The sequence below is a fragment of the Panthera tigris genome, chromosome C1 (genome assembly GCF_018350195.1).
Source record: "Panthera tigris isolate Pti1 chromosome C1, P.tigris_Pti1_mat1.1, whole genome shotgun sequence".
In the NCBI taxonomy this organism is placed as follows: Eukaryota; Metazoa; Chordata; class Mammalia; order Carnivora; family Felidae; genus Panthera; species Panthera tigris.
In genome coordinates this window covers 173126306-173153552 of record NC_056667.1, presented here as the reverse complement: position 1 = coordinate 173153552, position 27247 = coordinate 173126306, and the positions used below count along the sequence as shown (strand labels likewise).

At 34.3% G+C, this 27247-nt stretch overlaps 1 protein-coding gene across 1 annotated transcript in view; it reads left to right on the top strand.

Moving 5' to 3' along the window:
* Positions 1-27247, top strand: part of CALCRL (calcitonin receptor like receptor) — a 103345-nt gene that overhangs the window by 5463 nt on the left and 70635 nt on the right. The window contains exon 2 of the mRNA XM_007094656.3: positions 14580-14647. The gene's annotated coding sequence lies outside the window, so the exon portion shown is untranslated. The remainder of the gene's footprint in view (positions 1-14579; positions 14648-27247) is intronic.

Here is a 27247-nt window from a genome sequence, read left to right as displayed (position 1 = left end):
AATTTATTTTCAATGAAGTTTTTTTTATTTTAAATCTTTCTTAAAATGTGCCAATATACTTTTTAGCTAAGGCAAAAAATATAACCTATGCATTTGTATTTTAGAAATGTAGTTATAATCACTGTTTGAAGCAACTGCCTGGAATGGAGTCTGCTTCAGACAGTATTCATGTCATATACAGTTAGGACATCGCTACATTTGAAATCTGTTAAACATAATTTCATTAAACTCCCAGTTAACTAACTAAAATGTCTTGGAACTTGTCAGGTTTATTTTCGTAAATGTATATATTTATTGTCAGCTTAATCCTCTGGTCCTTGACATTATTAGATGAAGATACATTATTGAATGCACATATCTTAATATCCCTGAGGGAAAAATAACATCATTTATTATTATTGTTGTTGTTATTATTATTATTATTTTGTCTCAAATAGGAGTGTCAGCCTTCTCTGCTGCAGTACTCTCTCCCAATGTCAGCAGTGGGTGAATTTTTCCATACTGCACTTATACAAGAGAACCCCTTTTTAAAGGATGGCTTGCTCTGTTGAGATTATTTAGTTAATTTCTTTGAGGACTTGCTCTGTGCCATGTATATATATTGTTAGTTACTCATATATAAACTCATTTAGCCTTCCCCAAAGCCCCAAGAAATACTATTATCATTATTAGTATTAGTATTAGTATGTGCAGATAAGAAACATCAAAAACAAGAGAACTTTTAAGTAATGTGCCCAAGATCACAGAACTATTCAAGTGGAGGTACCAGGAACTGAATCCTGGCAATCAGGCTCCAGAGCTCATGCTCTTAATCACTCTGCTTCCCTTTCCAATTCGTTGCTGGTATCTAGTCACCCCTAGTGTGAATGGATGCTGTTCCTAGAACCTTAGGTTTTAAGTGCAGATATATTGTGAGTTTTGTTCTAGTTTATCTCAATAAAGTGAATATCACAATTAATAAAGGAAGTCAGATAAATCTTTTGGTTTCCCAGTACATGTAAAAGTTATGGAAACAGTATAGTGCAATAGCATTATGTTTAAAAACAACACATATACCTTAATTAAAAAATACTTTACTGCTAAAATACACTAAACATCATCTGGAGGCTTGAGTGAGTTATAATCTTTCTGCTGCTGGAGGGTCTTGCTTTGATGATGATGGCTGCTGACTGATCAGGGTGGTGGTTGCTGAAGGTTGAGTGACTGTGGCAATTTCTTAAAATAAGTCAATGAAGTTTGCTGCATCCACTGACTCATGAATGATTTCTCTGTAGCATGAGATACTGTTTGATAGCATTGTACTATAGTAGAACTTCTTTCAAAATTGGAGTCAACTCTCAAACCCTGCAGCTGCTTTATCAATTAAGTTTATGTGCTATTCTAAATCCTTTGTTGTCATTTCAACATCTTCACAGCATCTTCATCAAGAATAGATTCCATTTCAAGAAACCACTTTCTTTGCTCATCCACAAAAAGCTCATCTGTTAAAGTTTTATAAGATTAGAGCAATTCCATCACATCCTCAGTCTCTACTTCTAATCCTCTTGCTATTTCTACTACATCTGCAGTCACTCCTCCACTGAAGTCTTGACTCCCTCAAAGTCATCCTTGAGGGTTGGAATCAACTTCTCCCAAACTCCTGTGAATGTTGATATTTTGACCTCTTCCCATGAATCATGAATGCTCTTAATGACATCTAGAATGGTGAATCCTTTCCAGAAGGTTTTGGTTTGCTTTGCCTAGATCCATCAGAGGAATCACTATCCACGGCAGCTGTAGCTTTAGGGAATGTATTTCTTAAATAATGAGACTTGAAAATACTCCTTCATCCATGGGCTGCAGAATAGATGCTGTCTTAGCAGGCATGAGAACAATATTAATCTCATTGTACATCTCCATCAGAGGTCTTGGGTGACCAGATGCATCGTTAGTGAGCAGTAACATTTAGAAAGGAATCATTTTTTCTGAGTAGTAGTTCTCAACAGTAGGTTTAAAAAATTCAGTAAATGATGTTGTAAACAGATGTGCCATCATCCGAGTTTTATTGTTCTATTTTATAGAGCACAGACACAGTAGATTTAGTATAATTCTTAAGGACTCTAGCCTTTTTGGAATGGTAAACGAGCATTGGCTTCAACTTCAAGTCATCAGTTGCCTTAGCCCTTAACTAGAGAGTCAGTCTGTTCTTTGAAGCTTTGAAGCCAGGCATTGACTTTTCCTCTCTAGCTATGAAAGTCCTAGATGACATCTACCTGTAGGAGGCTGTTTTGTCTACATTTATAATCTGTTGTTCCGTGTAACCACCTTCATTAATTATCTTAGCTAGATTTTCTAGATAATTTGATGCAGTTTCTGTATCAGCAGTTGCTGCTTCACCTTGCACTTTTATATTACAGAGATGGCTTCTTTCCTTAAACCACATGAACCAACCTCTACTAGTTTGAAACTTCTTATTCAGCTTCTTCTCCTCTCTCAGCCATCATACAATTGAAGAGAGTTAGGATCTTGCTCTGGATTAGGCTTTGGCTTAAGGGAATGTTGTGGCTGGTTTGATCTTCTGTCCAGACCACTAAAACTTTTTCCACATCACCAATAAGACTCTCTAGCTTTCTCACTCTTTGTGTGTACCCTGGAGTAGCACTTTTAATTTCTTTCAGGAACTTTTCCTTTGCATCTACAACTTGGCTAACTGATGCAAGAAACCTGGCTTTTGACCTATCTCAGCTTTCAACATATCTTCCTGACTAAGTTTAATCAATTCTAGCTTTTGATTTAAAGTGAGAGACTTGTGACTTTTCCTTTCATTTGAACACCTAGAGGCCACTGTAGGATTATTAACTGGCCTAATTTCAATATAGTTATATCTCATGGAATAGGAAGGCCCATGGAAAGGGAGAGAGAAGGGGGAGCAGAGAGAATACACACACTTATTAAGTTCATCATTTTGTATGGGCATGGTCAGTGGTGCACAAAACACTTGCTATTGGTAATAGGAAAGAACACTGATCCCAGATCACCATAACAATATAATAATAATAATGAAAACATTTGAAATATTGAATTACCAAAATGTGACATAGAGGCAGGAAGTTAGCAAATGCTGTTGGACAAATGGTACTGATAAGCTTGGTACATGCAATGTTACCACAAACCATCAATTTATAAAAAATGCAATATCTGAGAAGCACAAGAAAATGAAGCACAATAAAATGAGACAAGCCTGTACATAGTAGGTAGAATTTGCAATTGGTAATTTCCCATCTTTCTGTATGCATTTCCTTCCACTATGTTCCTTCATCTATACTTGCTTAACCCTCACCTTCCTCTAAACCAAATGCCCAGTAGTTACTCTCTAGCCTCCAGTAGTCAAGAGTTGCTTGAAAAACAAAGATTTTGAAGAATTCTTTCTTCTTCAGAAAACCTCATGTTTGCTATTTAGCCTTCAAGCAATTGGATGTGACCCATACACATTATCTAGATAATCTCCTTTATTTAAAGTCAATTGATGGTAAATGTCAATCACATCTACAAAATAACTTTACAGAAACATCAAGGCTAATTTTTGATCCAACAACTGGCCACCATAGCCTGGCCAAGTTAACACATACAATTAAACATTGCAAGCAGTTAAGGGCATTCATCCATATTTGCTCTTTTTTCCCAAAAATTATTTAGGTTTTCAAATTTTGGAAACTCTTCAAACTTTCTGCTGGAATGATAGTTGGAATTACAATGAATTTATTAGTTGAATCAAAAATTAGTAATGTCTTAAAAATGTTAAGTCATCCAACTATGAGCAAGATAGAAATTCTCCAGTTACTCAGGGCTTTTTGTTTGTTTGTTTTTTTGGAAGGGGGTAGAATCTGATTTGGTTCTTTTTTTTTTTTTTTTTTTTTTGATTTGGTTCTAAATGTAGGTAGAAGAAATATTTAAAGCAATTATATTATAAATGAGGGAGACTAAAAGGATATAAGTTTTCTACATTCCACCCCCTCCTGCCACAACGGTAGCATGTTTTTCCCCTATATGGTTCACATAAGACCTTCCAAGATTGCTCATCCTTTTATGAAATTAAAGTCTGTTCTCTTTGCAGTATATTTTATCTGGGGAACTTTCCGTTCATATCAGAATTTAATACTGTCAGAGAACAGTTGTATTTTAAGTTATATGACTTCTTGCTATTAAGGAGTGCTAGGGTTAAACAGAATGATCCTCAGTTTAGCAAACACTCACAACGTGCCAGGCCCAATGCTAGATGTTAAAGGTAAGCAAGACAGGACCCCTGCTCTGGACAACATCAGCTCCACCTCAGTGCTGTGTAACAGTGCCGATTAAACTATAAACTCTTCATCTATACTGCTGGCCACCACTCTACTTTTCATCTTGTCATAAGATCAGGACTGAATGCCTGAGCTAGAATGTTTTGTAAAGTGACAAATCTTGATAAATCATATATTTTCTGTACATATTTATTATATTTGGGAAACCTTGGATTACAGATGAAACATTAAAAAAAAAAACCTGAAGTAAAAAACAGTCTAACGGATTCTACTTAGCTCACAATTGTATGTGCTTTGGCTAAGATATTCTGAAATCTCTTATTTTCAACTGCTTCTAATGTAATTTGGAACTTTCATACTTTAACAGAAAGATTTCCTTGTATCTAAATCAATTACAGATATCATGATTGGGTATCAGAAATTGTTTACTTTTAAGAGAGAAAGAATGTGGTTAAAGAAAGATATCCTTAAGAATAAAGCTTTGAAGCATGATTGGTTTCATTAATTTGAACAGGAAGGGCTTCAAATGAGATATGAGCAAGCGCTAAAGTCTAGAACAAACTGACAGGGGTAAAGTCCATAAAATGATTTTCCTAAATATTGTTTAATATTTTTATTAATTGAATTCCTCACATGAGTTAACTTCCTTAATTATACATTTTCCAAAAGGATTTCCTGTGCTGTGTTCCATGTTATCAGTTCAAAATTATTAGAAAACACTTACTGAGTCTTTTTGCTCATAAAATTAATACATGTCCATACTTAATGAACCAGATTCCAGCCTACTTCCTTCAAAATAAATACACCAAAGTTAACAAAGAGTTTATGTTTGAGTCATTGTATAACTCAAACACCCTTTAAAAACCCACTAATTACGTGATTCTTCAGATTAACTCTGAAAGCTGATTATTCACTAAATTCTCAAGTGTCATAAAAGACTACATATTTAAGGTTACAAAGTCTCAACTATATCACTTCTTGTATCATCCTTACCATTAAGGACTACATGTTCAAAACTTTTCATGTTACATAGCGCTTCTGAAGCTAGAGTCCTGAATAAGCTAAATAAATCGAGTTAATGGGTTTCGAACTTAGAAATAGGAGATTCCAGCTCATTGTGTCCTCAGAGGGTTTCATTAAGTATAACCACAATTTAGGTCTTGAAATAGCATCTGCTTTAAAAAAAAAAAAAAGATTAGATTTTTTAGATTAGATTAGAAATCTAAAAGATTAGATTTCTACATTTAGACAACATCCCACTCCTAATTACTCAAAATCATGTAGACTTCAAGGATAGTTCTCCATTCTGGCCTATGTTTTTGTTCCCAGTTATAACTGCATAGTTTTATAATCATGGAAGGGACACAACCTGTAAATATAATATGTGAGATTTTCTGTCTTTCCTATCAAATCCAACTTGAATAATTCTTTAGAATTAAATTTGTAGTAAACAACAAAGATCGTTGTGCATCATATTTATTGATACAAGATTATAATAGCAATTAATGAAAGAGTACTCATTTGAATGAACTAAGTAACTTTTTAAGTTTATTATATCTCCTTTACTCTTCATCACATACTCATCATTACAGCACCTGAATAAAAACAAAATGAATAAATAAATAATAAAATGTTAATCTTTATTACTGGTGGGCCTATAGTTCCTGGATTCCAGGCTTTAGTATTTCTTCTTTCTTCATCTCCAGGCAAATTTATTTCTTATTAAAGAAGTAAATTCTGATATCAACTGGCATAAAATTAAAGGAATGCAAGCAAATTATCTGAAACAAGATTAAAAATTATCTGTGGGTTTCTTTTAAAGAACATAGAATGCTCTTTTCTCAGAAATCCATTGCTGGCCTTTGCCAGATACAAACTTCCCTATAGCCTTTGCTCAGATACAAACTTTTTTCTGAAACCTAACCTATTTAAACACAGCTACACCTACATGACCATAACCCTTTTGCTCATTGTCATTTATTTTTGTGTGTCCTAGCTTTTACCTAGAACACCAATCACATTGCAACAAATCATCAACTACAATTTACATATTTTCTGTGTTATTGTCCATTTTCTGTCCATTATCTCTAAGCTCTACAAGTACAAGCACTTCTTCCTGCTTTTTTTCCCCCACTAATATATCCTAAGCACCTAGGTAAGTGCCTACACAAAGTAGGTGCTTAAAAATTTCTTAACAAATGATTAATGAATGAATATGTTTCTTTGTATCAGTCTCCACAGAAAACTAGAGACTCTACGTGATTTTGTCTGCAGTATCCAATAGATTCTAGAGCTGAAATTTTGAAGGTGTTGTAAACATATCCCATGGCCGAAGAGAAAATACTCAGAAACTAATTATCATTTTGTTATTCTTAGGTCAACCTAATATTTATTCCTCCACTGCCTTTGTAAAGGGAAATAAATTAGTAAAGATGCTTTTCTGTAACGTAGTTAGTGTTCAGGTTTCACTGAATTCCAAGGAGTGACCTCTCAAACTAGGGTAAATGAGAAGGTTGCTTGGTATTTTAGCACAAAATGTTGAAGCATTTCCCCAAATGGCCAAACAATGGCTGAATTTGGCAGAATTTCTTGTTGAAACTGGCAGACCTGCCAACTGTTGCCTCCCAACAAAAGTCTTACTCCATTACTTATTGCCTTTCTGGACAATAACACTAAAATGTCTATAGAAGGAGAAAAAAACACAGCAGTGGAATTGAGAGAAAAGCAAATCAATCTTTTAAAAAAATACATATTGCAAAATAGAAATTCTGTTTAATTTACAAAAACTATACCGCGTTTGATAAGTGATGAGTTATGCACTTGAAAATCTACAATTTATCAACCTTTTAAGTGTTGATTTATAAATATTTAGAGATAATTCTAAAAAGAATGCCAACTGTCAATGCCCTTTCATCACTGTATAGCTTTTGAAACTTTCTAAATGTAAAACCAAAGGACTATTTTATAACGTGAAATACATATTTATCATTAAATTAAGACATGATTTGTTTGAGAGCATCATGATGGATTTTCACAAAATACATCTTCTGAATTGACTCGACTCACAAATTATAACAACACTTGTTTTTCTAATGTAAATTCTCCATGTGTTGAGATTCATATAGTAAATTTTATTTTCTTTTAAAACTGAGGGCTAGTCATTCATTCACCTAGAAATATCATAATTAGGTTTTTTCTTCTGAGCCCAGATATTCATATCATCTATGAAAATGATAATTTTCCTTTGAGAAAGACTGATTCTCAAATTATGCTCATAGTATTCAGAGAAAATATGTATATAAAATGTGTTGTAGTTATCTTACTGTCTTTCAACATATTATCTAATAACTCACTGACTGAACTTTAAACCACAAGCAACAAGACTATTTGGATTAACCAACTCTCCATTTTAAAGGAAGTCTTGCTCAAAACATAAAAGTAAATTGTCAAATAGCTTCTCGTTTCAACCATCCTTTCCTATGCTTTAACTCTTTGAACTTCCTGACACTGTTGGATATGGTCATTATCAAATAATGTACTTATAATAAAATTTTTATTACAAAACATAAGTGATAACAATGCCCTTTAATAAACTGTATTTTTTTAAGGACTAGCCAGCATTCAATTTATTTCTGGTATGTTTATAGATAGCACAGCAAACCAATATTCTGCAACACATCTTCTTTGTCCCATGTAGCTTAAAATAGACAAAATTAATAATAATAAAATAAAGCTCAGACCAACAGAGTGACAATTTTTAATCTAGATGAGCTTGATGAAAAGGTGGAAAAGGCACTTAAAAATAAACTTTATATCAATAAAAGCCCTGACAGAATTTTAAATTCAAGTACTTTGCACTAAATTAGAGTACAGGGCAGCCTGGCTGGCCCAGTTGGTAGAGAATGTGGCTCTTGATCTCAGGGTTATAAGTTTGAGACCAAGTTGGGTGTAGACAAAATAAAAATAAATTGTTAATAAATAAATAAATACTTTCAAAAACCAGAGTGTGCAAATGACTAATTTCTTACAGTGAGCAGACATACATCATACGTTTTGAAGCTAGTATCTGTCCTTACAATGACAAATAGATATTCCCAGTAGTCTTTTTTTTCCCCCAGTAGTCTTATTCAGAAAGAAGCAGGGCCAAAATATTTGTTCTTTCTCATCTAGATTCAGCAGACACCACATATTGTTGAGAGCCTTTTCTAATAATGCTACCTTTAAGATGAAAAAGGCTGTTTTGAGGTTTGACTAATTGCCTGATGTAAAAAGTTGCTGTTGATTTAAAATAGTTTCACTAAATATTATAATTTGCTCTCCACTGCATAGTGGATTTGAATATATATCTTAATATTCATATATATTTTAGTAATTGTTAATCTTTTCTATCTGCTAGATCACCTTGACTGTGTTAAGTATCTCTATTCCAGGAGATTGATAGTAACACCAGAGACATACAATGTGAGCCTAAGCATAAAGGAATCTTAAATCAGTTTTGTAGTTCATGATGTTGTCCAAAACAAATGTTATTAACAGTTCCCTAATTAGTCCTATTTTAATGAATTCCCCTTTCTAACTGTCCTCACCTCACCTCTAACCTGTCCTCACCTTGGAGTAAATCCAGAACACTGCATTTTGTTACATGTCTGGTGACAATGTCTTTGGTAAATGGCAAGATGAAGGGTTTGGAGATTCACCCAGAAGTTGATGAAACAAGAAATGAAGAGAACAAGTTAGGAAGTGAAGGGCCAATCTGGAGAACAGAAAAAAAAGAGAAGATTCAGAAAAATTTTCATTTACAGGATAAATATATATATGACTGTAGAATGTAATTAACTTAGTAATTATTGCTCACTGAGTAAAAGGAGTGAGAGACAGGATTTGAAAGTGAAATAAATTAGATCTAAAAACCAGGAGTGAAAAAGGTAGGAAAAGAGAGAGGATAAAGGAGAGGCAATAAAAGAAGATAAATTGGTCCATTAAGATACATTTTATTTGCCAGAAAGTTTAGGAAATAAAAAATCCAGCACTGAACTGCACAAATTGAGATGTGGAGACACTTTGGATACAAGGCCATGGAGGAAAAGTTAGTATGCAAATGCCTTTCAGCTGCTTGGTCTAACAGTTAAGATAAGAAAACTTTATCTGCCCTTTTGTTTGGGAAATTGGATTGAGGGTTAAGCCTAGAAGTTATTCCTTCTGATAAGAGGTGAGGAGTGTTCATGAGAAGTTGTAAGAAGCAAACACCACCTCCTGGATGATAATTGTGTTCTAAAGCTTGGACCCAACTGCTCAAGACAATGACTGTACTTTAAGGGTACATAGAGTCTGACCTACTGGCAAGTCTTAGTCTGTCTAGGACACCTTCTCAAAAGGCAGCCCAGAAGTTGGGCTGTATCCATCATACCACATTTAAAGCAGCAGAACTGTTTGGTAAAATATAACCTTGGCTCATTCTAAACCTTCCAAATCAGGCTGAGATGGCTCAGCCTATAGAGAGAAGAGATGCTTACATGATCCCTGTGTGTCCTGAAAACAGTTTTCTCTTTAGTGAACTCCGGATATGATGAGAATTAAGGTATAAAAACACAATTAAGTTCAAATTTATAATAACAAAATAAAAGCATGAACATGACCCATGTTTTAAATCAGGTAATTCTCTTTCTGAATGAAATAACAAGCATTAATTCACATGAATTACACATAAATAACAAGACACATATATTACCTTCTCTTTTAATTTTGGCTTTCCTAATTATTAGTTTTGTGATTTAGGTGTATATTTTCCCTGTCTGAACCATCTTAACTTAATGGTCTTGAGAACCAGGTAATAATCCAAAATACAACTTTACTGACCCTTTCCTCTTTCATTGGACTCGGGGATAAATACACATGCACACACATATATACATTAATTCAAGATATGCTCATCATTGGTGTTCCTTATTTTCCTCCATATCTGGAAAGTAACCTAAAATCAAATAGAATTCATATGCCTAAATCATATTTGTAAAAGTATGTGTTTAAATTGTGCATTGATTATGATTTAACTGTGAAATATTCCAAGGGGGTCTAATCTTAACAATATCTTGCCAAAAGGAAGTAAACTTTCAAATTGGATTAGTACTGGGGTGCCTGGGTGGCTCAGTAGCTTAAGCGACCAACTCTTGATTTGGCTCAGGTCATGATCTCACAATTCGTGAGTTTGAGCCCTACATAGGCCGCTGAGCTGATGACGTAGAGCCTACTTGGGATTCTCTCTCTCTCTCTCTCTCTCTCTCTCCCTCTCTCTCTGCCCCTACCCTGTTTGTCCTCTCTCTCTGTCTCTCTCACTCACAAAATAAGTAAAATAAACTTAAAAAAAATTAAAAATTGGATCAGTACTATGTGAGACAGCTGCTCTCCCACCTAGTGCCTTGACCTATCCCAAATATATTGCATTTTGATATTCTGATACGTAAATCCACAAAAAATGCATAATTACAGAGAAAGAAATCATATTCTTCATACTGTTCTACAAAAATGTTTTATAACTAAAAAAAACTTATACATATAGCTGATTATGTATAGCACAAATATGTTGTTTAAGTCAATAAATTCCTGTATACCTGGAATCCAGCTTGTCCGTCATGTTCCTCTCCATTAGGTCACACTTACAGCCCCAGCAGTAAACCATTACCCAAACTTGTACTAATCATTCCTTTGCTTTACTTTATGGCTTTACCACATACATATGTGTTTCTAAGCAATGCGTTATTTTGTTTTACTTTTATGAAAGTGGAATCACTCTGAATATAGTCTTCAGAGATTGCTTCTTTCATTCAGCATTTTGGAGATGCAGCCCTATTAATGTATCTATGTAGCTGTGGTTCTTTCTTTTCACGGTTGCAGTGTTCTACTGTATGAATGTACCACAATGTATGTCCCTTTTCTCCTGCTGAGACATTTGGATTGCTTCCAACCATTTTACTATTGTAAACAATAAAGAAATGAACATATTTTTTACGAATCTCCTGGTACACATGTGTCTGAGTTTCTTCAGGGATTATAACTTACAAGTGGGGCTTTCAGGAATTTAGCAATTCAAATTGCTTGTACCAATTTATACTCTCATCAACAGTGTACGAAGTTTCCACTGCACCACATCCTTTCCAACACTTTGTATTACTGTCAAGATTTTAAATGGTTGCCAGTCTGGTGGGAGTAACTTAGTATCTCATTGTGGTTTTAATTTGCATTGTCCTGATTATGAATCACAGCAAATTTGTATGTAAAAAGAATTAAAATTTTTCTCAGAAACATTTGTTTTTAATTGGGTAGCAGTGACTTGATGTTGCAGAATTATGGTTAAGCCACTTTTGCTTATAATTATTTAAGAGAAGGACTATTTTGGGTTGGCTGGTCCAGGGAAAGGAAAAAGTGTTTTATAACTTTTAAAACTGGGAATGTATGAATAATATTTTTCACCATGAACAAGAACACAGACTGATAATGTGCAGAATTATATCTAACTCCCCATTTCCTTTATTCAAAAACCCCCATCAAAATATATATCAAAATCTCTTTTAAAAATAGAGGAAGAAAATGAGTAATTCCATTCAGATGCATGTGCACTTTTTCTTTAGTAGATTTTATTTTTTAAAAGCAGTTTTAGGTTCACAACAAAACTTAATGGAAGGAACAAAGATTACCCACACCCCCTGTCCCCACTCATGCACACCCTCCCTATCAACATACTGCACCATAGTATACTTGTTACAGTTGATGACCCTACAGTTGACACTTCATGATCACCCCAAATCCATACTTTACATTAGGGCACACTCTTGGTGTTTAACATTCCACGACTTTGGACAAATGTATAATGACATGTGCTGTATGCTTTTTATAATCTTTTGAATAGTTAAAATCATTTATGGAGCTACCATATCTTGAAAGAATTAGTGTCTCTCTTTCTACTGTGGTAAAATTATTTTTTACACATAAAAACATTATAGAAGGCATTGGAATTTTTGTCTTTCACGTAATCCTTCATTTTGGAGATGATTACCCTTTTATGCCCATCAGCTGAATTTAACCAATATATTTCTCCCCTGTTCTAATTTCCTCTTAAAAAACATACTTAGGCTTGCATTTTTTTAGCTCAATTGTTGTGTTTCATCCTGGCATTATATAAAGAGGGTTTATCTATTATCCTTATTTGCTATATTTCTTTTCTGTGTTTTCAGGGTTTAGTTGATTTTGATTTCATTTTCTTCCTTTTTAAAAAAAAATATGTTTATTTATTCTCGAGAGATAGAGGGAGAGAGACAGAGTGTGAGTGGGGGAGGGGCACAGAAAGAGGGAGACACAACATCTGAAGCAGGCTCCAGGCTCTGAGCTGTCAGCATGGAGCCTGACGTGGGGCTCGAACCCATGAACCCAACTGTGAGATCGTGACCTAAGCTGAAGTCGGACACTCAACCAACTGAGCCACTCAAGTGCCCTCTTTGTATCTTTTCTTCTTGGATATTAATTAATCTTTGGTACTACAGATATGGATATTATGCAGAGGAAAGTGGAAGTAAGACTATGCTGACATTTATTATTAATAAGTACAACACATTTACTAATCAAAATTACCACATCAATAAATTTTCTGATAGCCAGAAGTGACTACTGACATATTTGTCCTTTTACTCACCCCAAATCACCAAAGGGTGAAAAGATTCTTTCATAGCATTTTCAGCTGGAATGAAAAATAAAATTTTTAGAACCATGCAGAAAAAAAAACAGTAGTCCTTTCTATTTCATGTGCTACTTTATAGCAAGTTGGGAAAATTCTCAAAGTAAACTTCAACTTTGAACCTTCTGAATTCCATAGATATGCCAGTAAAGCCTGAGACTGACAAGAGTTTCTATTTTTTCCAAAATAGCTTGTAGAAACTCCAGATTCTAAAAATGTGCAATGTTTGTTGGTGTAAAAATACACATCTCCTTAATCAGACCAGATCATGATCCTAATTGTAACATATACTACACACCTTATAATAATATATAATAAATTATTAAAATATGTGAAGATGTAAACATTTACAAAGTAATACAAAAACGTTTTTTGAGTCATGAAAGATTTGATTGCAGAGATTGCTTTTAACATAGCTTTCTTAGTACTTTTGACTTTTCATGTAAAAATCCCTATGACTTCATAGAAATCCTTGGCAATAATTCAAAGATTATCCTTAGAAGTAGCAACAAATAGGGATGTCTGGGTGGCTCAGTTGGTTGAGCATCTGACTCTTGATTTCAGCTCAGGACATGATCCCAGAATCCTGCATTGGAACCCCATGTAGGGCTCCACGCTGAGCATGGAGCCTGCTTGAGATTTTCTCTCTCTCCCTTTCTCTCTCACTTTCTCTCTCTGTCTCTCCCCTCCTCTGCCCCTCTCCCCCTCTCATGTGCTTCCTCTCTCTCTCTCTAAACTAAAAAAAATTAAAAAATTTTTAAAAAGTAGCAACACATTGATGATCCATAAACTTAAGTTCAAAGTCCCTCAAATCACAATATGAACCATTGGAGGTACATAATTTGCAAACACAAATTTGACATCTTTGAAGTTCTATTAAGTCTAAATACCATGCAAATGCAAAGCAGGATAAACTCGATTATAGCTATATCTTGCCTTCAACATTAGTTTGAGTCTGGAAAGATGCATGCAAACTCCATTCATATACATTCTTTGTTTAGCAGTGGATGAATCTTACTTGTTGGTAATGTCCTATGTTTAAAGAAAGTTAAATGTTGTACTGTCATGATCTAGCCTCTGCCTCCCTCTTTGACAAGGTCTATGACACTCTTTGCCCCTCATTCATTCCACTTCGATCACATGGGCCTACTTTTTATACTTTGAAACAGCTATGTCATTCCGTCCTCAGAACCATTCATCGAGTCATCCTGTCTTCTGGGAACAACCTTTCTCCTGAACATTCCAGAGCATCCACCTCTTCATACTGCTACGATCTTGAACAACAGGGACCATCCTCCATGTTTGTGCCTCTTAGAATCTCCATTCTTAAAAAATAAGGTGCCAAGAACAAAGTTCTTGATTACTTCTTGGTTAACATGGTGGCAACCTGGCAGCCTAAATGTGCCTGATACATCTCCTCCCAACTTCCCATTAAAGTTCAACATTTGAAATACAAGGTTTACGATTTTAACAAAAGAAGCACACTAGTATATAACTTTAAGTTAAAATCTCTAAAATCCCATTATTCACTAATAATATTAACAAATTCACAGGAATGTTCTCTTGTCATCCAGGGTTCTACGATGACACATCAACCACTTGTGATGCCACCTGTCAAATCTTTGGATGGCCCTACCTTCAGGTATTGCATACACTCCAAAAGAACATTCAGCCCCTAATGAAAGTAACATGTTGGATTTCCAGTGGAGTTGAGAATAATATGAACATGTTAATAATAGTAAGAAATATTTCACAGAATGATTCTTAATGTCAAATAACTTCTGAATAAAAGAAAACTTTGAAAGGTAGTCTAACAAAATACTGGTAAGGATAGACTTATGGACATCTGTCAAACTTATAAAGTCATTTCCTCAGGATCATCAGGTATGGATTTAGCCCTGAAGTTCTTATTTCCTTGACCAGAGAACTAGGGATGTTAAATTAATTTGAATGGGTCCAGCAGATATAGTAATATTAATAATCTGGTAGTATTTGCCACAAACATCACACACAAAGACACACATACACACACACATAATGTCTGCAGCTAAGCTTTTAATATTATAACTATACATATATATATGTTTCTATATATACAATAGAAAACAAGTTATGTTTAACGTTATAAAATAATAGAGCTAGGTTGCTCATTTGAACTAACTTTGGCCTGTAAAGTTCGCTCTTTTGTGATTCACATAGTCACTGTTAGATTCCTATAAATGATTGTAAAACTTTCCTGTAATTGGAACATAAGAAGATATCATTTATAAATAAGGGAACAGGAAAATGGGGAAGTGGTGTAAGCTGTTTTAAAGATTTAAGTTGTTCTAGAGACTATTTTTTTGAAGTCCCTGGTCAAATAGTTTCCATTTCAATCCTGGGCATTAATTACAAGTTTCAGGGGGCATTGGTGCTTCCAGAAAGATTACTGGTATAGATGGACTTGTCTTCTTATTTATATTTAGCATTATAGTTCCATGTCAGATAACATGGAACTGTTATTATGCAATTATTATTACACCTCACAACCCTCTTCCTGACAAAATTAAAGTGGTTTTCCTGTCCTAACTTATTTTTAGACTGCAAAGTATTTAACAATTAATCATGTTTCATCCTGATAAACTATAAGAACATTAATGAAAAAGGCTTCTAAATAATTTTATCTTGAATTCAAAGCTAAGTGACATAATTCCTTCTTCTGATTTTTAAATTCCGAAGTAATTCTGCTGGACCCAAAAATAGACTCTCTATAATTATTCTTTTTCCCACAGCATGTCTTTGGGAACTCATCATTGTTGTTCTGTCCTTTTATGTGTCAGCTTCCTCTGCACATTACATTTTATATGACTCACTGTTCCTTAAAACAAGGCTTGAATGTTCAAAATGCCTACTTACATCTGACAGCTGGATTTTTCTCCCTGAACTTTTTTATGTGAGGTGGAGCCAGATCAATTTTTATAAGCCCCAATTATGAAGACATATAGGAAAGAGCACAAAATGGAAGAAAATTCACTTAACTAGGCAAGAGCTGATCTTGACCTCTACCATCTGTGTGTACTAGTCATCTTCTTGTGAAAATTAAAAGTATTACACAATATTTTTCTGTCTTTCCAACTTATAAATTTTAACATGTATTGGATAGTGTGAAGGAGATAGATTGGAAATGGCTTGAAAATGAAAGGTACAAATATAAACTGTTTTCTGTTCATTAGATTGATCTCTGACTTGCAGAGTATTGGTAAGATTCTTTGTGAGCAGTCAATTGCCTCTTTTGTAGTTTTTAAAATTTTATTTCCAACAAGTACAGTTCAAGGTGAATGTGTGTTTATTATTTTTTTTTAATTTTTTTTTAATGTTTATTTATTTTTGAGACAGAGAGAGACAGAGCACAAACGGGGGAGGGTCAGAGAGAGCGAGACACAGAATCTGAAACAGGCTCCAGGCTCTGAGCTCTCAGCACAGAGCCCGACGCGGGGCTCGAACTCACGGACCGCGAGATCATGACCTGAGCCGAAGTCGGCCGCTTAACTGACTGAGCCACCCAGGCGCCCCGGTGAATGTGTGTTTAAATTCCTGCAAGAAAGAGGCTGAATAATTGTCTCTGGGGAGATTAAAAAATATAACAGAGAATCAGAATTGCGGTTTGCCATCATATTAGTTTGACTCATATATGATTTAATTTTAACCTCATGAAAGCAGCACAGAAGTGAGACTTTGAAAATTCTTGGTCTTAGATCATCTACCATGGCTGTGGGATACGAGGCAAAAAGTCTCCTAAACTCCTACCTTCCAAATCTGTAAAATGAACGGGTTACACTATAAAACTTCTCAGGTCCATTCAGCTCTGAGATTTTGGAACCTCTGACCCTAATTATTCTGAATTAAAGATAGGAACTGGAGATAGAATACTATCTGAAGTTATTGGTAACAAATAAAGTGATTTGTAATAGCTCATTTCTAACTTTGAATATTTTTGCCCTGCTTTATTTAGATAATCATTGATTATACTCTGAAATATGACAGATGGTTAAGAGGTGGGAACGAGAAAAAAATAAGGAGAATATCTCTGGCTAGATTGAATTCAGGAAATAGAAGGATCTGTTTCCGGTTATCATTAAAATTTAATAATCTTCCTAAAAATTCTTTATGCCTCCAACATAGCAACAATATTAACTTTTAAATTTCTAACACTTTAATAGTCCACTTTCACATTGAAATCTTAATCTAACTAGCACTGAATCTCAGATATAATTTTTTCCTCCAAATTGATGGACAGTTGTACCAACACTTTGTATTAAATAGTTAATCTTTTCTATTACTGATTTGAAACTTAACTACATTGTTATATTTACTAAATTCTAGTAAAATTATTTTGGATTCAAAGGTCCATTTGTCTTGTTACTTGTTCAGTTAAACTTCAGAATTATTCATTACCTTGATTGTATACTCATTACCTTGATTTATAGATTATTTGGGAAACAATTAAACATCTTCATACATTTTAGTTTTGCATCTATTAAAACAAACGTCTATTTAGGGTGCCAGGGTGGCTCAGTCGGTTAAGTGTCTGACCTGCTCAGGTCATGATCTCACAGTCCGTGAGTTGGAGTATGGCATTGGGCTCTGTGCTGACAGCTCAGAGCCTAGAGCCTGCTTCAGATTCTGTGTCTCCCTCTCTCTCTGCCCCTCCCCCTCTTGCACTCTCTCTCTCAAAAATAAATAAATAAACAATAAAAAAATTGAAAAAATTATAATAAACATTTAAAAAAATTAAGAAAATCTTATTTTTCAGCAAATAGTTCAGAGAATCAGTAGTGAGTCAGTTTGATTAGAACAGTAGGAAGTAAATTAAGGTAAATCTGAAACTCAATGTTTGTAAACTGTATTAAAATATTCCAGAAAAATTATATCTTCAGTCTTTGGAACTATGCTCAATAGATCAACTCCATCCATGACTGTCTTACCATCCTTTGTAAGTTTTATTGCACACTATCCTGTTGCTCAGAGCCAAATATAGATAAACCAAATATAGATAATTTTTCTAAGAGATATGATTAAGGATCTATTATAAAAATAGGTATTAAGACATACAAAATATATTTTTAAATGTAATTTTTTAAAGAATCAAAAGATGTAATTTCTAATAGACAGTATGTTCCCCAAAATACCAGTTCTCATCTTGCTATGTACTTACGGAGCCATGTTTCCAAGAAAAATGATTCAAATAAAAATTACGAATTCAACAAAATGAATTAAATTTTTTTAATGTTTATTTATTTTTTTTGAGAGACACAGACAGAGTGTGTGGGGGGGAGGGAGAGAGAGAGAGGAAGACACAGAATCTGAAAAAGGCTCCAGGCTCTGAGCTGTCAGCAGAGTCCAAGTTGGGGCATGAACCCATGAACTGTGAGATCGTGACCTGAGCCGTAGTCAGACACTTAATGACTGAGCCGCTCAGGTGCCCCTCAACAAAATGAATTCAGCCCAACTGATGAGGAACCTTTGCTATATATATACTTGTCATTTATGTTATCACATGCAAAATTGAGAATGAATCTAACACCCATCTCAAAATTCAGTGTTATTATGGATCAAGTGCCTTGGTGTCCTTTATGAATATGCTTTTCTGAAAACTCCTTGCTAATTCACTTTTAACCAAACTGTCTTTTAGTGCCTAAAATTGTTCTATTTTGTATTGGTCCCTGAAATAGCCCTTTGATCTCCATAAAAAATTGTGTTCATATAAATTGCTTTAGAACATAGTAAACTTCATTGCAGATTTTCATAATGAAAAATTCAGGAGAGGTTGCTATGCTAGCAATGAAAACTTCAAATCACTTCAAATCAAATGGTAGACATCACCATTTTTAAAATGTCACTTGTCCTCTCAATATCATATCTACTTCCTGCCTCTCTCCATCTTTTTGGATCCACTCTGCCTTTATTCCTTCTGTTCATCACTCGTTTGCCTGATTCCTTTCCAGGAGGTACAATACTACATTTTCTTTTTTTTTAATTTTTTTTAATGTTTATTTATTTTTGAGAGAGATAGAGACAGAACACGCGTGGGGGAGGGGTACAGAGAGAGGGAGACACAGAATCCGAAGCAGGCTCCAGGCTCCAAGCTGTCAGCACACAGCCCGATGCAGGGCTTGAACTCATGAGCTGTGAGATCATGACCTGACCCGAAGTCGGACGCTCAACCCACTGAGCCACCCAGGCATCCCATCAATACTACATTTTCTAATCCAGATTGGTGAAAAGGAGATTTCTTCTTATTTGAGCACCTGCTAACATTCATAGCCATGTGCCTGCTCTACTCCAACTGTTATTTTTACTATTATTTATTTAAGATTTTATTTATTTTATAAAGAATCTCTACACCCATTATGGGGCTCAAACTCACAACCCTGAGATTAAGAGTTGCATGCTCCACTGACTGAGACAGCCAGGCACCCCAGTGTCATTTTTAATGTATTTTATATATTAAAAAAAAAACACAGTTATTTTCCTAAGAGGATTTCTGATGACAGTGCTAGAATAATCATTATTTAATATGTTATGATAATTTTCATACTTACTAATATTTAATTTAATAGATAAAAAATAAGTTGTTGAAATGTATAGGAATCATGCTATATGCAGTATAAATACGATAAATTTTAAAAAATCGTTTCCTTATCATTTGTTCCTTTTCACGTTTGCTTTACATTAAATTACAGTTTAAGTCTTAATCATTTTTCTGACCACAGTACCCAGCATAATGGTTCTCAAGCACAATATAGTTTTATTTACAGTAGAATTGCATTTCATCATTTAATATGTCTTACATATTAGACATATCACTTTAGACTAGTGATCTACAAACTGGGGTATGGATACCCCTAAGGGGTAGGCAGAAATAGCTTGTTTTACAGAAATCAATTCTAGATCTTTAACCTTCATTTGAACCCCATCCTAACCCTTGTCATTACAAAATTCCGAACGTCCAAGCTTTAGGCCAGTTCTTCATTTTTACCTCTCCTTTCTTATAGTCTTACTTCTTTACACACACATGCATTCTTTCACCTGTCTGAGTCTTACTACAAAGCATTTCTGCAAAGTGTAACAATCCCGTAGGCCACAAATGAGGATAAGCACAATGCAGACATTGGTTTTGCCAAGCCTCCTTCAAAATGAACTCCCCCCTCTCTTCATCTCATTAATTGATGTATTTATAATAAAGTTTTACTTTTTTTGTTTAAAAATCATGTGTCAACATTTATAATACATTTACTATGATTTGATCTAGAGTATCAACTCTAGAGCCAAACTACCTGGTTCAAATCCTGAGTCAACCACTTTTTAATCACTTGGTAAAATTAATAAACCTACTTGTACCTCAGTTTCCTCACAGGTAAACCTAAGAAAAACATAATACCTACTATACATGTTTTTAATAATGTGATCATAAAGTCTGAAAACCTAAATATTACTTTTTTAACTATTATAATATAAATGAGAAAATAATTTATTATGTATAATTTATGTATCCAGACTTAGTGGTTTCTGTGTATATAAATATATAGATACAAGTAGAGAGAGAGGTATTTAGTACTTGGAATTTAGTAAACATTTAAAAAGTGTTAGTTACTATAATATCTACATCGTCATTATTTCTAAAAAAAAAAATTGTAATGGTAATGCAATCATGTAGGATTTTTAAAAACATTCATTGACAGTCATTTGGACAGGAATTTTAGTTTTTATTTTAGAGAGAAAGAGTGTGAAGGGGGAGAGGGGCAGAGGGAGAGGGAGAGAGAATCTTAAGCAGCTGTCCCCACCCAATGTAGGGCTTGATCTCATGACCCTGGGATCAGAACTTGAGCCAAAATCAAGTCAGTTATTCAACACACTGAGACACCCAGGTGCCCCAGGAAATTTCACCAAGGTATGTATTTTGTTGCATAGAGGATTTTGAGCAGGGAAGACTTCATTGAAAATGTTCCTATGAAAAGATTAGGAGAGGTTTGCATAGTAGCCATGCAAACATGTCAAAGGAAAAGGAAAAACACCATGGTTCTTAAAATGTCACCTGCTCACTCAATGATCAGTTTTCTCTTTCTTTCTGGCTTAATTACAACAAGATTAACTGAATCTGGGGTAATGTGACTAGATACTATAGATCACACAGAAATGAGCTGTTGGTGCTGCTAGTAAGCAAATAAATATAAGGCTCTGTAAGCAATGCATTGAAACATACCAAAAAGGTTTCTCTTTTGTTGTTAAGGACAATAAATTATAAGGAGGTTAAGAAAGTTCCTTTACAACTGGGGCTTATAATTCTCTGTGTAATAATTTATATTTGCAATTTATGATCATTAACAAATAGCTTACTTTTATTATTTTTGATAATGATACATTTGCAAAAACATAAGAGGGTGCCATTAGATGCAGGAAAACTCCATAATCTTTTACCAAGATGCATTGACTCAGCAATCAGTTGAACAGAGAGTCCTGTATTGAAGGAATTTTTATGATATTCGAATCTTGTTCAGTGGGATAGTCCCATACTTATGATTAAGAATCAGGCCCTTCAGGCCAAATCGCAACCAGAGTCCATCAGACTTCAGATGAATTCTAATAGTGGATGGGGTGTGGATTTCCCCTATGTAGGAAAACCCCATGTTAAAAAAAAGAAAGCATCTCCCTGCCCTGACAACCAAAAACCTTGTTTGTTTCACTAAGCTATTTTATTATTGTTTCATTTGTCTTCCATCCTATCTCCCAGGCCTTTCTTAAACTTCCTTTCAAAGCAAATTAGTTATCTTTTTATGGAATATATCAATTTTGACAAAATCTTTTCCTCTTCCTGAAATGTGCAAACCCTAGCTTGAATGTGACAAAGTAAAATTATCAATCAGATTAGGCCACTTCATTTATACCTATCAAGGTTATAAATGAGCTAGCTCTTAGCCAGTGCTTCCTAAACTGTCCATATTTATATATTTCTGAGGTTATCTCATTTTCTGTTTATGTTACTCCATCAGTCACAGTATACTTATAAATGCCAGATGGGCAAGTCCTCCACATTTTGTGGCTTGTTCCATTAATGTATAAGTCCTGCTAATGTTATATTTAATGATACATCTTTATATGTTTGCTAATTATTTAAAAAATGAAAAACATTTACATGTATCGCTTCCTGTAAAAGTGAGCAAATTTCTACCTAAAGTAGTGGGAAAATGCCTAGGACCTAGGAATTAAAAAAGGATGTGGCATATGAGGAAAGTACAGTTATTTATTGTATTTTACAGGAAATTCCTGCTGTGGCTAAAAGTTCTTTGCTCTCTCAAACTGCTGTAGATATAAGACAAAGGGAAACCCACACAAATCATTGTACCTTTTAATATGCTGAATCTAAAGTTTGCCTGCCATGAGAAACAGACTGTTAGAAACAGGCTCTGGATTTAAAGGAAACTAAAGCTGTGATTCATAAGCCTGGCAAATAGACCTGGCGACAATTAGTTAACTCCAACCAGCCTTTAGACCCATTTTTATTGTTTTAAACTGTTTTACATGACACCAAAACCTCCAGGAGAAAATTCAACATTTCTGTCAAATGTTTTGTCTACATGACCTGAAAGAGTAACAGAAATTTAAGTAACCAATAACTATCAATTCCAATTATAAAAAATTACCTCATTGGTCAGCTCCACATTTTAAAAACCAATTTGGCTATTGCTAAATGAGGCTTTCAGCAGGAGAGTCCCTCCTGATAAGAAAAAAAAATGCCGTGCTGAATTTATTATTTTTTTATTATCACACAAATAGAGTAAAGTTGTTTTTCACATTTACTATATAGTTGGTAACAAATTCCAACTTCAAATCATTTGGGGATTCCACTTTATAGAGTGTGTTAATCTTAGTTACTTATTTCCAGAAGTTTATTAGTCCTTATTTACTCTCCATTTTTCCCAACCTCTTTGGCCATGCAATAAATGATCCAGAAAACAGTGCCCTGACACAGGCTGCCACACCACTGGGAGCACTAATACACATATACACATAAAATCACAACATACTTTAGAATTAATTTTCCCATCATAAGCATCAATTTTCTGAATCATAGCAGACTTTAGAATTTATGATTATTGCCAGGTCATAAAAATAGTCCTCAACATGAAGCGCCTGGGTGGCTCAGTCAGTTAAACATCCAACTCTTGATTTCGGCTCAGGTCGTGAGATCCAGCCCTATGTCAGGCTCCGCGCTAACAGGGGACACTTTCTCTTTCTTTCTCTCAAAATAAATAAACACTTAAAAAATATTTCTCAACATTATCCTATTAAGTCTTGTGTTTTCTTTGCAAAGGAGAAATAATATTGAATTCTTCTATAACATCTCAGATGCTACATGACATTTGATAGAATATCTGGTGGAAAATTATATACAAATAACCAACTGAGCCACCCAGGAACCCCTCACAAGATATATTAAATTAAAATCACAGACTATCTTTTGGGTTTACATTTTGTAATGCCTGGTTTGGAAAGGTCTATATATCTGTAGCCAGAGAAAATTCTTCTATTACATTTTATTATTATTGTCTATTCCTGTCTTTGAAGATCAAATTTATCTTTGCATAATTTTATTAGTGAATCAAGGAATATCCACGTTTTCTCTGATAAGTCCTATCTATCATAATGTGAATTGTAATTTCTATTCTTTCTATAACTTGGAAGTCTTTGGTGCCATTTCTGGCCATAGAGCTTTAAAATGCCCTATTTTCACTATTCTAATACATTAGCTTTATTGTTCTATAGGACCAGAAGTATCCCTACAATTTTTTGATACAACCCCTACAGTTTTTAAATGAAAAACAGAGAAGCAGGCGAATAAAAAGATTGGTTAAAAGAAAGAAAATAGTAATCTGGTGTCACAACCAAAATAAAGACCTACTTCTCTTCAATATACTTATATTGACTATTCTATACGATGACTACAAACCACCTAATCATGCCGTTTAGAAGTTATCTATAAGCAACACTCCATTTTTCACAAAACTTAATTTTTCTCCATCTTCTTCTGGATGGTCTCTATATTGTCAACATGACACTAAGCATTCTCTGATATTTATTCTAGGATATTGTTAGATTTGATAAAACCATTTCACGATGCCCCCATTCACATTCTGTTAAATCTGAACTTTGGGGTTCATAACCACTCTAGTGTCCATTGAATTTGTCAAGTTATTTTCTAACTGGGGTCACATAATGTGCTGAGGTACTGTAAACTTGAGGATAGTTGTTGCCTCAAGATCTCTCATGCAATTTTAATGCAAACTGTTCAAATAAGTAGCGCGATTGATATCTCTGTTGAAAAAAATTTGACCTGTCAAGTTTCTGAAACTGCTCTCCATATCCTGACATGATGAAAATGCTACTCAATTAACACACACATGTGCATAGAGACTTTGTGGCCACTGTGTCTTTTCCAGGTCTCTCAATGGCCATTTTATTGTATTTTTCTCTCTTTATGTGGCAACATATTTAGCACCAGGGCCTTAAGAAACTCATTAGGCAGTGAGTTTTTATATTGAAAAAGGATTGTGATAAAATATATTCTTCACAGAAGGTAAAACCAGACTCTTACCAGGGGCATCAAGCTGACTTCAAACATCGGTGGAATGGACAAAAGACTAAGCAGAGATTCTGTTCATTAAATGTAACTCATTTAAGTCATTTGGTTTTTAAATCTGCCTAAACCCATATGGAAATATATATTTTCTAAAAATGCTAATTTTTAACTGAAATCTCAGTAATAAAGAACACATGACCATTTGTGTATATAATTAGTTGTTCACATTTCATCTTGAAAATGCTGTTAGCTCAGTTCCCAGGGTTTTGCATAATCAGGATGATTTTCCTGAGACAGCATAGGGTAACAAATAGGAATTTGGGTTAGGGGACATGTTTCTAGTCTGTTCTTTGCCTCTGAGCAGCTGTGCTAATGTGGTCAAGACATTTCACTTCCCTGGTCCTGAGTGTCCTCATCTATAAATTAAAGGTTTTTGGACCTAACTGATCTTGTTTATATTGTGAAATGATGATATTTAAACAAAATAACAAACAAAAACTGCATATAATTGGTTCTCATCAAGTAACAGCTTTTGTTACTATTATGGTTATTATTATTAATGAAACCATTAGGTCCTTCTAACTTTAATTGCTGTGAATGGCATTGAGTTAAGTGTTTTGGCTGACAGTGTTCTGTTTTGAATTGTTTCAACAGTCTGTGTTTCACTAGAATTGTGTGCAAAAACATGGGTACTTACTGGGTGTATAATTAACGTCAAGATAAAATACTGAGCTAAAAGTATCTTCTATGATTAATTCTCCTAAACTGTCAACTGGTCACACATGTATGGCTTATCCAAAAGATACTTACTACATCATCTTCCAACTCATGTTACATACTTTATTGCTAATTCTGAAGAAAAAAAAAAAAGGTACTTCCTGGTATCAGAAAGATCTCAAATTGTATGTGATTGCTCATAAAATTAATAATTTCAAGGCAGAAGTTGCACAGTATTATTTAATATGGTCCATTTTTTTTTCTTGAAGAATACTCTAAAGCTCTTAATACAAGCAAAGAAACCAAGTTAAATGTAAAAGAATATTAAGGATTATTTATTTTACTATCCTAGTAAGAAAATGCTTCACAAACATGATCTTTTAGTGATGGTTTTGTTGGGTGGGAGGGGCAGAAGTGCTTCATATAAGCTTTAAAATAGTACTAATAAATGTCAATATAGCCAGTGACTATTAGGGGGAGTGAAATATATCAGGTTCCAGAGGTAGTTCTGGTTAACAGTGTATGTTTAAGAGTAAGAGTCTCAGGTTAGAATCCTTGCTTACTTCATTAGTGAGATTACTTTGAGCTTTAATTTCCTTATCTGGAAAAAATAAGACAGAGAATATCATAATTTGTTACCTTCAGAATTGAATATGATAGTATGCTTATAATACCTAAGACAGTGTTTAGCGTGCAGTGAACAATAAATGGTAGCTATTACTATGTAAATTATTTTATAATCCTGATTTCAATACTTATAAATAACATCAGATTAAACCTTGGTTTATAGTAATTTATTTCCTACTATTTAGTTTTGATATTTTGGTAATAGATTATTGAATGCTACCTCATTGAATTCTTGACAATTTCTGCTTTCCTTTTATTAATTAGAGGAACCAGGATGAGATGCGTGGTCCAAACACCCTTCTTTCACCCACTTCCTACTACCCTCCACTGTTATCCCTATGCTTGAAAATATACTGAGGAATGTTGAATGTTGCTAAAGAAAGAAACAGGAGGTTGTTTTGTTTTGTTTTCTGAGACATAATCGATGATGAGGAAGACATAAAGACTCAGAGTATCGCATGGCACCTATACTTTATTGGAAATTTGAATTGGTTTGGAGATTCTAAGGACCTGAAGATGCAGACAACATTTTCATGAGAAAATTAGTAAAACTCTGGAAAGGACTTGTGCTGTCTTAGGGCCCAAGTGGCAATGGCAGCAGAGGATAAAGTTAGAGGTCATTTTCTACCATTTCTATATACAACACAGAAGGACTATGGCACCTTGAGAAGTGAAGACTTTGAGAGGATTAGGTTATAGTCTTTGTGACATTATTGTCAAATTGAAGTAGTAAGACATGACAAGATGAAGGTCACTGAAAGTGATTCTAAGGGCAGAGAGAATAGACAAAGTCAGAGTGCTAGGGAAAGAATGGTGTGGGTTGGTCCTATGAAAGAGACTGGCTTGCAAAGCATCCCCTTAGGGATTTCAAGAGACACTTGAGACTTTGCAGGATGCTGGAGGTCCAGTGTTCTAAGGTGCAGACAAAATCAGAAATTTGTGAGTTATTGATAACATGACTTGATATCCAGAGGCTTTTGGGGTCCAACAAGTTTTCAGTCACAAGAATAAGAGTTTATGTAGTCTTAGTCTCTATTTAGTCTTATTTGTAACTAAGATATTTCAATAGTATGGAACCAAGAGTAGGTTTCAAAGTGTTTGGATTTATGGAAATAATAAGTGAACTATGGGATTAGCTACTTGACTTTAAGTATCTTGTGGTTTCATGTGAATCATCCGGCAATAAACAAAGTGTGTGATATTTCCTAATAAAGTTATTTTCAGAAAGGAAAAAATGAGCATAGCTTCTTCCACATGGGAGGTCTTGCTACTGCTCTATAT